General features: G+C 47.6%; 1 protein-coding gene and 1 long non-coding RNA gene across 2 annotated transcripts in view; one reads left to right on the top strand and one right to left on the bottom strand.

Annotated features, from left to right (window-relative positions):
• CSAD (cysteine sulfinic acid decarboxylase) overlaps window positions 1–14160 on the top strand; it is a 742174-nt gene that overhangs the window by 458284 nt on the left and 269730 nt on the right. The gene's annotated exons all lie outside the window — the stretch shown is intronic.
• Window positions 12030–12767, bottom strand: LOC310671748. Its single transcript, XR_014508145.1, has 2 exons — window positions 12408–12767; window positions 12030–12273 (listed from the first exon to the last, which is right to left on the bottom strand). It is a non-coding gene; the product is annotated as an uncharacterized lncRNA (long non-coding RNA).

Raw genomic sequence — 14160 nt, 5'->3', positions numbered from 1 at the left:
GTGACATCATCACTTACACTTTCCACGTTGCTATGTGCCAGCGATGTTGCCATGTGACTCAGAATTGTGTGCTGTTTGTTTGAAATGCAGCATAGTGTTGAGAGACGTGGAAAATACGAAACAGGGGGGAGAGCATTGCCTCCGCAGTGCAAGGAACCTGTGTGCATCTCCCCTAAGTCATATTATGCATTAAACTTTGGCTATAGTGAATTTTGCTTCAACAGATGAAAGCAAGTTTCTAGATCTCATGGTTTCGTGTGAAAGTTTGAACATGTGCAGGCACTCGTGTCTGCTGGCGTCTGGCCCATAGCTGTCAACCGTCCTTATTTGGCGGGAAACTCCCTTATTTCAGCGCTGTGTCCCACTGCTGTCCCTTATTGATGATGTCCCTTAAATTTCCCGGGTTTCAAAGGAAGCAGCTCCTCTCCCTCCCTCCCTGCCGGCCAGGGAGGAGGGAGGCTCCAACTGTGTTGCTTGGCTGCGTTGCTCACCTAATAAGGAGTCTAAGAACGACTGGGGGGTGGAGCTTGCATGCCTTGTGCAATCAGCTGCGTTGCCTGAGGACTCGCCTTTGCTCAGCGCTTCCCAGCGGAGAGGAGACGGTGGTTTTCCTTGCCGCATCCCCTTTGCGGGGTTGCTGCGCTGTGGGAACCACCGCTTGAGGCTTCATTTGGCTGCTGGCTGGGCTTTCTGCCTTTGGCTCGGAGGGGCTCAGAAGTCGAACATACCTGCGCCCAGAAAATCCCTTATTTTGGCTGCTGATCCCTTATTTTCGAGGCTGCTGGTCCCTTATTTTCAAATCTGTAAGTTGACAGCTATGATCTGGCCTGGTACACTGTTTTTGATAATGGAGAGCAGTTCTGGCCAGTTTTCCGGCGCAAAGACCATTGAAATGCATTGAGCATGCAAGAGGCGCAGTTGCACATTTCAAAGGGGCATGTGCAGCAGAAATACCCAGCATGGAGGGCACCTCATGTTCTTTGCTCTTAAGAATCAGACAAGATAGAAATGGAGCCAGCTGCTTAGTTTTCCTCCGGGTTGATGTTTCTCATCGACCTAAATTCAAGTGTGGTTGCGGTGAAGAGGTTTGACAACACAGCTTGTGTGATTCAGCAGACCACTGCCCCACCCACTTTGAGGTTGTTTGCAATTGCATGCTGAAATCTCAGTTTGTCATGTGAATTTTCTGCTTGTGAGAAGGAAATCAGTCATGTTGAGTGGTTATTAAACTGCTGATACTGCTCATGTGAACATAGTGCAAGTCCATGCACAAACATAAAGAGGAAAAGGGACTCCTGACCATTAGGTCCAGTCGTGACTGACTCTGGGGTTGCGGCGCCCATCTCGCTTTATTGGCCGAGGGAACCGTCGTACAGCTTCCGGGTCATGTGGCCAGCATGACTAAGCCGCTTCTGGCGAACCAGAGCAGTGCACGGAAACGCCGTTTACCTTCCCGGCGGAGCGGTACCTCTTTATCTACTTGCACTTTGACATGCTTTCGAACTGCTAGGTGGGCAGGAGCAGGGACCGAGCAACGGGAGCTCACACCGTCACAGGGATTTGAACTGCCGACCTTCTGATCAGCAAGTCCTAGGCTCTCTGCACAAACATACACCACCATTAAATCTGACACATAGTGTGCCCTTTGAAGCGAAGAATGCCCATAATCACTGCTACGTATACTGTTGCCATCCTGCTTATTGTCCTAATGGCGATTTGATTTACCTGTCCTTCTGTTCACCTTTAATCCCTGGTGCGTTTGTCTTGTTACGCCAGTCTTTCATCCTCTATGGTCCAGGCTTCTGCAGAGCAGCAGAAGTGAGAGGTGAACTTTTGCTGGACTGCACCATTTCAATATACATTTGGTGCTGCTGAGGTACGGTATTTCTAGCCAGTCCCTGACACCTACCTCCTCAATAGATCCCAAGTCTCGGCAGCAGCAAAGATCAGGGCATTAGGCTTGCACTCTTAGTTTGTCTTATATATATGCAGTTAATCGCTAGAGCAGCGATGTCACGCTGGCCACGTGACCCGGAAGTGTCTCCGGACAGCGCTGGCCCCCGGCCTCTTGAGTGAGATGGGCGCACAACCCTAGAGTCTGTCAAGACTGGCCCGTACGGGCAGGGGTACCTTTACCTTTTAATCTGGATTCCACAGTATTTTTATTGCTAGGGTTTCCTATGGGTTGTTTGTGGATTGCCCTCCACAATTTTTCAATATGAGATGGCTTGGTGAGGTCTACTGAAATGCTGTTGTTTGTTCTGAATTGAATGAATTAATTATTCCCTTGGAAATGCGGCGTTTATTTGCATGCTTTTATATCTTACTATTGTACTTTACTGTAAGCTGTTTAGGCCAGGATGCCATGGAAAGTTTACATACAAATAAACATGATGGTGTTCGCCTCTACATAGTTCCGTCCTTATTTCAGGCATAGTGATATATCGATATATCACAATGCTGAAAACCTGATATCGCCCAGCCCTAATTATGATAATGATGGTTGGCTGCAGCTTTCCTTGGAGTGTTTGAAGGAACAAGCGGTGTTGCTGAGGGCAGGGGGAACAGGGTTGCCACCTTATTTTATCGCTCCTGCTCCTGCGCCTTTAACAGCAGCCTGTGGCGTAAACGTTTAAGTAAGAGAAGCATTTTCTGGCCCTGAGCTAGAGCAGCTAGGAAAGCCTCGTTTGCTTAATTTATGCCTGCTGGGTTGTTAAAAAGTCAGTTTTACATAATTAAATAAACAGTTTGCATTCTTTTCTTTTTTAAAATGATATTTATTAGAAGTTTTATAGTTACAAAAAGAAAGTATAAGAGAAAAAATTTTTTTTTTAAACATACAATACATCGAAAATAAAAAGAAAAAACAATACATCAAAACAAGAAAAAAGCCAAAACATTTAAAAACACATCCAATTTCCATATCTTTATCTTTCATTTACTTGTTTCCTCGACTTCCTCACACCTCCCTTTTTTGTATTCTAGTTCAAATTAGCTAATTCAGCAAATCCTTTCCCTCTTTCTCAATTTTTTGTCCTATAGTTTGCATTCTGAGTGGGAGGGAAAGCGACAAAAACATAGTTGTTTGGGAAAAGCTAGCCTATCCTTTGATCTTCAGCTGTTTAGCTCACTGCTAGAAAACTGATGAGTGGCAGCAGAGGATCAGGAATCTTGAGTCGCTGTTGGGCCATATGTGTGTACCTATCCTCTCGTCTACTGTACTTATTTCTTCTAAGCTGGGCATAAATCCTGGCTCTCATCACCACTTTTCTTCACATGCAAGCCAGTGAGACCCATCTCCCTTATAAAGACTCGGTCGAGAGAGGTTTTCAAACTTTCTATCCACTGAGGAACTGAGGTCATGGAGGTGCACTGCAGAGGATTCTGGGTACTTTATTCTCTAGCCCATAAGTTATATACCATATATTCTCCACCCCCATCTTTCTACCCGGACACTGAGGTCCAGCGCCGAAGGGCTTCTGGCGGTTCCCTCCCTGTGAGAAGCCAAGTTAGAGGGAACCAGGCAGAGGGCCTTCTCGGCAGTGGCACCTGCCCTGTGGAATGCCCTCCCACCAGATGTCAAAGAGAACAACAACTACCAGACTTTTAGAAGACATCTGAAGGCAGTCCTGTTCGTTGCTGTTGTTGTTTAGTCATTTAGTCGTGTCCGACTCTTCGTGACACCATGGACCAGAGCACGCCAGGCACTCCTGTCTTCCACTGCCTCCCGCAGTTTGGTCAAACTCATGCTAGTAGCTTCCAGAACACTGTCTAACCATCTCGTCCTCTGTCGTCCCCTTCTCCTTGTGCCCTCCATCTTTCCCAACATCAGGGTCTTTTCCAGGGAGTCTTCTCTTCTCATGAGGTGGCCAAAGTATTGGAGCCTCAGCTTCACGATCTGTCCTTCCAGTGAGCACTCAGGGCTGATTTCCTTCAGAATGGAGAGGTTTGATCTTCTTGCAGTCCATGGGACTCTCAAGAGTCTCCTCCAGCACCATAATTCAAAAGCATCAATTCTTCAGCGATCAGCCTTCTTTCTGGTCCAGCTCTCACTTCCATACATCACTACTGGGAAAACCATAGCTTTAACTATAGGGACCTTTGTTGGCAAGGTGATGTCTCTGCTTTTTCAGATGCAGTCTAGGTTTGTCATTGCTTTGCAGTCCTGTTTAGGGAAGCTTTTAATGTTTGATGTGTTACTGTATTTTAATATTTTGTTGGAAGCCGCCCAGAGTGGCTGGGGAAGCCCAGCCAGATGGACAGGGTATAAATAATTTTTTTAAAATTATTATTATTATTATTATTATTATTATTATTATTATTATTATTATTATTATTCCCAGAATTTGTGAAGAGTGCTGGAAGGGCCACCTCTGTGAACAACAGTTCCCAGGATTCTGGTGGCTGGGTGCTTTAAATGCACAGTGTATAGAAAGCCATCGGGTGGAATGTTTTGCAAGGTTCTGTGGACAAGGCTGGCCTGTGCCGACGATGCTGGCAATGGCAACAAGCGTGTGGGTTGCTGACTCTCAGCAAAGGGGTGGAACAGTTATTCTGTCTTCTCCCCCCCCTCCCCCCCCCCGCCGTCCCAATCAATCAGTGAAGCCGCATGCAAGCCCTGACAGCTACTCCTTGGGAGGTCTGAGCTCACCCTTTGAAACTGCATCTGGCTGCGGCTGTGTGAGCAGCTGCATGGGGCGTGGCCGGCAGGGAATGCGTTTGTTCTTGGCAGTCAGGGGAGTTGGGGCTTGTTTTATAACATTTTTTAACGCCCCCCGCAAGGCAAGTTCCAGGTGAGACTGCAAAGATCCCTATAGAGGGAAAGTGGAACAGAGGGGGATGAAGTGGGGCGGGCTGGGGTGGGGGAGAGAGAGACTGCTGCCTGCCGTGTGTGTGTGTGTGTGTGTGTGTGTGTGTGTAAGAAGGAGTAGCAGCAAAAGGTGTACAGTGGTACCTCAGGTTAAGAACTTAATTCGTTCCAGAGATCCGTTCTTAACCTGAAACTGTTCTTAACCTGAGGTACCATTTTAGCTAATGGGGCCTCCCGCTGCTGCCGTGCCGCCATTTCTCTTCTCATCCTGAAGCAAAATTCTTAACCCGAGGTACTATTTCTGGGTTAGCGGAGTCTGTAACCTGAAGCGTATGTAACCTGAAGCGTCTGTTACCCGAGGTACCACTGTACAGTGGTACCCGGGTTAAGTACTTAATTCATTCCGGAGGTCCGTTCTTAACCTGAAACTGTTCTTAACCTGAAGCACCAACCACTTTAGCTAATGGGGCTTCTTGCTGCTGCCACGCCGCCGGAGCACGATTTCTGTTCTCATCCTGAAGCAAAATTCTTAACCTGAAGCACTATTTCTGGGTTAGCGGAGTCTGTAACCTGAAGCGTATGTAATCTGAGGTACCACTGTATTAGTAAGACCTGAGTGGTATTGGTGGTGGTGAACATCTGAGGACAAAGGGTTTGCTGTTATTTTTGTTAGTTATTTTTGTTTGTTTCCTTTATATGCCAACCTTATCTTCTGAGGAGCTCAAAGTGCTATACATGGAATCATAGAATCAAAGAATTGTAGAGTTGGAAGGGGCATCAAGGGTCATCTAGTCCAACCCCTTGCAATGCAGGAAACTCAGCTAAAGCATCCATGGCAGATGGCCATCCAACCTCTGCTTAAAAACCCCCAAGGAAGGAGAGCCCACAACCTCCTGAGGGAGACAGTTCCACTGTCAAACAGCTCTCACTGTCAGTCAGTTTTCCCTGATGTTTAATCGGAATTTCCTTTCTTGTAACTTGAAGCTATTGTTTCTCCTACCCTCCAGAGCAGGAGAAAACAAGCTTGTTCCTTCTCCTCCTCCTGCTCCCCATTTCACCCTCACGACAACCCTGTGAAATAGATTAGGATCACCTAGTGAGCTTCATGGTTGAGTTGGGTATTCGAACCCTGGTCTCCTAGGTCACAGTCCAACACTCTAACCACGATGCCACACTACCTTAAGAATGCAATCTAGCGAGTTGCCAGCATGGAAAGGCTGTTTCACATACTTCAGCTCTTTGCATGTGTTTTTAGGGTATAAATTTGCTTACAGGCAGGGGGCAGGCTGCACTATGGTGGCAGCAGGGTCCTTGCTCAGCCTGTGTGCGTTCGGTAGGGAGTCCCCGACTCTACTACAGCTGTCTGCATGGGATCAGGAGCACTATCTTTTGATCAGCGTTCCTGAGCTTATGCAGAGTTGTCTGAACATACAGTTGCACACATGGGAGCATCCCTACAGATGTTCCGATTCAGGGATGGCGAACCTGTCTCCCTCCAGGTGTTGTTGGACACCCAACAACCGTCAGCCCCAGACAACATGGCCAATGGTCAGGGAGATGATGGGGACGCCTGCTTCTTGGGAGGAAAGCAATGGCAAACCTAGACAGCATCTTAAAAAGTAGAGACATCACCTTGCCAACAAAGATCCGTATAGTTAAACTATGGTTTTCCCAGTAGTGATGTATGGAAGTGAGAGCTGGACCATAAAGAAGGCTGATCGCCAAAGAATTGATGCTTTTGAATTATGGTGCTGAAGGAGACTCTTGAGAGTCCCATGGACTGCAAGAAGATCAAACCTCTCCATTCTGAAGGAAATCAGCCCTGAGTGCTCACTGGAAGGACAGATCGTGAAGCTGAGGCTCCAATACTTTGGCCACGTCATGAGAAGAGAAGACTCCCTGGAAAAGACCCTGATGTTGGGAAAGATGGAGGGCACAAGGAGAAGGGGACGACAGAGGATGAGATGGTTGGACAGTGTTGTTGAAGCTACCAGCATGAGTCTAACCAAACTGCGGGAGGCAGTGGAAGACAGAAGTGCCTGGTGTGCTCTGGTCCATGGGGTCATGAAGAGTCAGACACGACTAAACGACTAAACAACAATAGTCCGCAACAGGTAGAGGCACACAGGTGAGCCACCTAGTGGCTTGGCCTTCAGAGCCTTTCATTTGGCACACTCACACTTCATATCTAGATGCACACTTAAAATATTTTGCTGCGCTGCATGTAGCAAATGTAATGTATTAATGGCTTTAAAAAGGTAAAGGGACCCCTGACCATTAGGTCCAGTCGTGGCTGACTCTGGGGTTGCGGTGCTCATCTCGCTTTACTGGTCGAGGGAGCTGGCATACAGCTTCCAGGTCATGTGGTCAGCATGACTAAGCCGCTTCTGGCAAACCAGAGCAGAACACGGAAACGCCGTTTACCTTCCCACCAGAGCAGTACTTATTTATCTACTTGTACTTCGTGTTTTCAAACTGCTATGCTGGCAGGAGCAGGGACCGAGCAATGGGAGCTCACCCCGTCGTGGGGATTCGAACCACCCACCTTCTGATCTGGCTCTGTGGTTTAACCCACAGCGCCACCTGCAACCCTGTTAAATGGCTTACCTATGTGTTTTTGTACCGTATAGAGATGGTGCTTGAAGTACACCAACAAGGTACATAGCCCGTTAATAGGCCTAACTATGCTACAATCCCATCAACACTCACTAGGCAGTAGGTCTCATTGACTGCAGTGGGATTTACCTCTGAGTAACCAGGGACGCGGGTGGCACTGTGGTCTAAACAACTGAGCCTAGGGCTTGCTGATCAGAAGGTCGGCGGTTCGATTCCCTGCAACGGGGTGAGCTCCCGTTGCTCGGTCACTACTCCTGCCAACCTAGCAGTTCAAAAGCACGTCAAAGTGCAAGTAGATAAATAGGTACCGCTCTGGCGGGAAGGTAAACGGCATTTCTGTGCGCTGCTTTGGTTCGCCAGAAGCGGCTTAGTCATGCTGGCCACATGACCCGGAAGTTGTACTCCGGCTCCCTTGGCCAATAAAGCGAGATGAGCGCTGCAACCCCAGAGTCATTCACGATTGGACCTAACGGTCAGGGGTCCCTTTACCTTTAACCATGCATAGGGTTGCACTATTACCCTTCTGACAGATGACATCTGCTTAACCTCTGTGACTCAGAGGCCCATGCCTCTTTCTGTGGTACTTTAGATTCGGCAAAATTATTTACAGTTTTATTCTATTTGTTTTGTGACAACTTGGTTATTCATCTCCCCATTTTACAGATGAGGAACTAGAGCTGACAAGTAATGATTTTTTTGCTCAGACAGTCATGCCTATGCAAAGATTCAAGCTAGGGTGAGCTTTAGATTCCCTTAAATCCCAGCATTCAGCATTTTCTTTACATTCTGACTAGATCCTTTTTCAGACATTCCAATGTGTGCACAATTAACACATATGTTGGTCAGGGTGGGGCCTGCCGCCCCCCCAACTTTCATTCATTGCACATGTATTTAAAACATCTGAAAATAACCAATCCTTTGCTGGTTTTGAAGTGAGGCAAGGTTTGGTTTGCACTACCTGTACCAGGTCACAACCAGCCTGTTCATTTAAAGCAAATTTAAAGTGCATGGCTTCCTTCCAAAGAATCCCGGGAACTTTAGTTTACCTCTCACAGAGCTAAAATTCCCAGCACCCTTAACAAGATCTCCAAAATCTCCATCACCACTTCATTCGGTTTTCAAGCATGTATCAGGTAACTACACTCACCCTTGCAGACAGCAGGATCTAGGATCAGTCTAGATTCAAAGCAGTATTTTGAGGAACAGCAGGAAGGATTCCAGTTTGAGGGAGAAGGAAACCCTACAAATTTGTGCTACAAACTGGTTAGTTTTACCCAGCTACAAAGGTTGCTCAGTGCCCTTTATTTTTTAGAAAATCAATTTTATTTTTGCATTTTCTATTTTACATAAACAAATGAATTAAAAACATAAGCATATAATCTTTTCTGACTTCCTTCCCCCACCCCATTGTGGATCTTAATGTAATGATTTCCCCCTCCGCATCTCTGTCATAACTCTGATTTTATAAATCCTTTATCAATCCATAGATCAAATTTTTACTACAAGTTTTCTCTCAATCCTACCAGTGTATGTAGTTGTTTACAATAGCTTTTCAGATAAATTATAAACTTTCCCCATTCTTTATTAAAGACCTCCTCTTCCTGGTTTCTAGTTATTCCTGTAAGATTTGCCATCTCAGCATAGTTCATCAATTTTCTCTGCCACTCTTTTTTTGGTCGGAGTTGTACCATCTTTCCATTTCTGGGCTAAGAGAGTCTGCACAGCCATGGTCGCGTACATAAATAGTTTCGTCTGGTCCTTTGGGATCTCTGGTCCTGTATTACCTAAAAGAAAAGCTTCTGGTTCGCTTAGGAAAAGTTATTTTCAACATTTTCTTTAGTTCGTTATATATCATTTCCCAGAAGTCTTTTATCATCTTACATGACCACCACATGTGATAAAAGTACCCTCTTTTTCTTTACGTTTCCAGCACATTTTAGACTTTGATTTGTACATCTTAGCTAATTTGCTAGGAGTTAAATACCAACAATACACCATTTTCATATCATTCTCCTTCAGAGTATAACATGCTGTAAATTTTAATCCTGTTGTCCATAATCTCTCCCACGCTGCTTGCTCAGTGCCCTTGAGCCAGTCTCTCACTCTCAGCCTGGACAACCTTACAGGGCTCTTAGGAGGACGCAGCAGGGAAATTACATTTGCCACTCTGAGCTCCTTTGAAGAAGTTGTTAGAAGATTCTTCACAGAGCTGTAGTTCCCAGCACCCTTAAACTACAGTTCCCAGGGTTCCGTGAGGGGAGCCATTACTCCCAAAGTAGTATAAGAATACTTGACATGTATTGTGTGAATATGACTCAAGTCAGGCTATTTGTCCACTTTGCCCAACTACTGTCATCTTCGACTGGCGGCAGATCTTCAGGGGGCTGTGGCTTGAAGACACGTTGAAAATATTCCTGACATGCATTGCAAAAGTGAGTAACAACATCCAGATGGTTGCTTTTCCCCCTGCCTTCCCCCTCCTGGAGTTCCTAGAGGTGGTTGGAGGATGGATGGCGGCAAATGGATTGCGGTTGAATCCTTACAAGACAGCAGTACTGTTCTTGGGGGACAGGGGGCGGGCTGGTGTGGAGGACTCCCTGGTCCTGAATGGGGTAACTGTACCCCTGAAGGACCAAGTGCGCAACCTGGGAGTCATTTTGGACTCACAGCTGTCCATGGAGGCACAGGTCAATTCTGTGTCCAGGGCAGCTGTCTACCAGCTCCATCTGGTACGCAGGATGAGAACCTTCCTGTCCGCAGACTGTCTCGCCAGAGTAGTGCATGCTCTAGTTATCTCCCGCTTGGACTACTGCAATGTGCTCTACATGGGGCTACCTTTGAAGGTGGCCCGGAAACTACAACTAATCCAGAATGCGGCAGCTAGACTGGTGACTGGGGGTGGCCGCCGAGACCACATAACACCGGTCTTGAAAGACCTACATTGGCTCCCAGTACGTTTCCGAGTACAATTCAAAGTGCTGGTGCTGACCTTTAAAGCCCTAAACGGCCTTGGTCCAGTATACCTGAAGGAGCGTCTCCACCCCCATCGTTCAGCCCGGACACTGAGGTCCAGCGCTGAAGGCCTTCTGGCGGTTCCCTCACTGCGAGAAGCAAAGCTATAGGGAACCAGGCAGAGGGCCTTTTCGGTAGTGGCGCCCGCCCTGTGGAACGCCCTCCCACTAGGTGTCAAAGACATAAACAACTATCTGACATTCAGAAGACATCTGAAGGCAGCCCTGTTCAGGGAAGTTTTTAATGTGTGACATTTTAAGCTTTGTTGGAAGCCGCCCAGAGTGGCTGGGGAAACCCAGCCAGATGGGCAGGGTACAAATAATAATAATAATAATCATCATCATCATCATCCTGGTGCCTTCCAGGTGTTGGATTCCAACTCCCATCAGCTCCACTCAGCATGGCCAGCGGTCAAGAGATGAACATTAGGAGGGCACCAAGTTGGGAAAGGCCAGGCCCAGGTAAAACAGCTTTGGGAGGGAGCATTTAGAAGAGGAGATGCAGCAGTGAAGAGGAGGTGCTTAGCCCTTCCTCCACCCACTACTTTTCCCCAGCTGCTTTCCTTTGCCCTCCCAAAGTGTTTGCAAGGGAAGTGTGTATCTGGAACACTTCGGGAGGGGAAACAGCTAGTGGAGAGCTGCTGTGTTGAGGAGGGGGGAAGGTGGTGGTGGAGGAAGGGTAAAGCACCCCTTGCCCCTGCTACTTCTGCACATCATCCGTTCCCTCTGCCCTCCCCACCTCACCTAGCCTGAGCCAATTACTGTATTTTTCGCTCCATAAGGCGCACTTTTTTCCTCCTAAAAAGCAAGGGGAAATGTCTGTGCGTCTTATGGAGCGAATGTGTGGTCGATCACTGGCTCGCTTTCTGGCCCCAACCCCTTGCCCAGGCCTTCATTGTTGAATGTTCTGCAGACGGAGGCTGTTTGTTTACCCAGCGACATGTGACTAGCTGATTAGATTACAGTCACACCTTGGGTTGAAGTAGCTTCAGGTTAAGCATTTCCGGGTTGCGCTCCGCAGCGATTCAGAAGTAATGGAGCGTGTTACTTCCTGGTTTTGCCGCTCGCGCATGCGCTGACGCTCAAAATGTCATGCGCATGCGCGGAAGCGCTGAATCGCGACCCGCACACGCGAAGACGCGGGTTACATTCGCTTCAGGATGCAAACAGGGCTCCGGAACGGATTCTGTTCACATCCAGAGGTACCACCGTATCTGTGTGAAAACTGTAGAAACGGCTCCCTTTCCTTTCCTAAAGTACCTGCAGAACTGTGGGTTGAACCCCATAAAAACAGGATTTTTTCCTTTTGCAAAGTAAGCTCAACAACTTTGTGCTGATCCTCAAAAAACCGGGGCTTTTCCCCTTTGCAAAAGAAGTTGCACAACTGTGAACTGATCCTCAAAAAACCAGGGCTTTCCCTCTTTCCTCCTCTAAAAACTAAGTGCGTCTTATGGTCAGGTGCGTCTTACGGAGCGAAAAATACAGTATTTGGGGGGGGTCAGGGAAACTTGCTACACAGTGCTGTCATTATCATTTCTTTGACCAACCAGATGTTACAGCAAGAGAAAGGAGAATTATATGGGCAGCAGATGTTTCCAGCAGTAAACACGGATTTACTTGAGCATCTAGCCCCGAGCCCCAAAACTGGAATATTCTCTTCTGAAAGTGAAACTCTGCCTGCAGATCAGTTGCAACTCCCCTGTAGACAGAACATGGCATGCCTACTCTGCAGAGAAAGCTGTGTAACCATAGCTTCTTCTTTCTTTTGAGATGCTTCCTGTTTATCTTTCTATGCCCAGCAAATCCATGGCTGGGCAAGAGGCCTCTGATTTCTTCCTGGAGATTAGAAATAAAACCCTCTGTGATTCCTAGAAACAAAACAATGTGATGGTGTGCTGATTCCCCACCCCAATTCTGCTAGTGTTGCAATCAGCAGATTTTCCTGAAATCGGAGACGGCTTGCTTATTACCTCGGCTGCTGCCTTTCAGTCTTAAGCCAGCGAACAGTTCCGCACCAAAGCCGTGTGTTCCGCAATACGAATAAATTAGTGAAATGTCTGGAAAATGGCAGAAACCATGTATGTGGTCAGGAAGCTGTAGTATTTGCTTTGCTTCCTGTTAAGTCTTTCAGTCATTGGCTTTTTCCTTAATATGAGGTTGGTTGGTTGCTTGGTTGCTAGGTTTGAGATAAAGGTGGGAGACTGGTGTAATAATAGCTGCTGGTGTCACAAAGGCACTAGATAAGGTCTCCTTAAAGCAGGGGAAAACCGTGATTTTATCCTGTGTGGTTCATAGGAGGAATGAGTGGTTGTGCTGTTTCCACACTCTGGTGTATCATTTTGGGGCCATAATTAACACCAACCCTGCAGGGGCTGCCCTGGCTATCAACATGCTGTTGTTGTCGTTTAGTTGTGTCCGACTGTTCGTGACCCCATAGACCAGAGCACACCGGGCACTTCTGTCTTCCGCTGCCTCCCGCAGTTTGGTCAAACTCATGTTAGTAGCTTCGAGAACACTGTCCAACCATCTCATCCTCTGTTATCCCCTTCTCCTTGTGCCCTCCATCTTTCCCAACATCAGGGTCTATTCCAGGGAGTCTTCTCTTCTCATGATGCGGCCAAAGTATTGGAACCTCAGCTTCAGGATCTGTCCTTCCAGTGAGCCCTCATGGCTGATTTCCTTCAGAATGGATGCGTTTGATCTTCTTGCAGTCCATGGGACTCTCAAGAGTCTCCTCCAGCACCATAATTCAAAAGCATCAATTATTCAGCGATCAGCCTTCTTCATGGTCCAGCTCTCACTTCCTTACATCAGTACTGGGAAAACCATAGCTTTAACATCAATATGATACTGAGCCCAGTTCAAGGTTTTGCTGCTAATTTATAAAGCCCACATTTATTTATTTATGAAAAAGATGATATGCTCCTATAGATTTTACAAAAAATGCACAGCAGTTTACAATAGTACAGTAAATAGTTTTGGAATATATAAACACAATAAGTAAAGGTACCCCTGCCCGTACGGGCCAGTCTTGACAGACTCTAGGGTTGTGCGCCCATCTCACTCAAGAGGCCGGGGGCCAGCGCTGTCCGGAGACACTTCTGGGTCAGGTGGCCAGCGTGACATCGCTGCTCTGGCGAGCCAGAGCCGCACACGGAAACGCCGTTTACCTTCCCGCTAGTAAATGGTCCCTATTTATCTACTTGCACCTGGGAGTGCTTTCGAACTGCTAGGTTGGCAGGCGCTGGGACCGAGCAACGGGAGCGCACCCCGCCACGGGGATTCGAACCGCCAACCTTTCGATCAGCAAGCCCTAGGCGCTGAGGCTTTTACCCACAGCGCTACCCGCGTCCCTATAAACACAATAAGAAACACATAAAATTAAAACTCAGAGACTGTCAACTAACCATTATGGCAGGGGTCAGCAAACTCACCGCGCCTCAGACCGGTATCTCCAGCGCCGATCGCACGGCGGGCTGGAGGGCGGGGGAGCGCGTGCCCATACGTGTGCGCACACGCTATTTCCGGCGCACTTGCGGGTCGGAGGAGCACTGGAAATAGCTTGTGCGCATGTGCACGGGCCTCCTCTGACCCGGATGTGCACCGGAAACAACTCTTGCGCATGAGCAAATAACGCTTGCACATGCACAAATAATGCTTGGGCATGCGGACAAGCTATTCCTGGTACTCCTCCACCCCGGAAGTGGGCAGCCGCGCAGTGCA

The sequence above is a fragment of the Podarcis tiliguerta genome (genome assembly GCF_965153285.1).
Source record: "Podarcis tiliguerta genome assembly, chromosome: 2".
NCBI lineage: Eukaryota > Metazoa > Chordata > Lepidosauria > Squamata > Lacertidae > Podarcis > Podarcis tiliguerta.
Note: the sequence above shows the minus strand (reverse complement) of the source record. Positions and strands in the feature narration are given on the sequence as shown.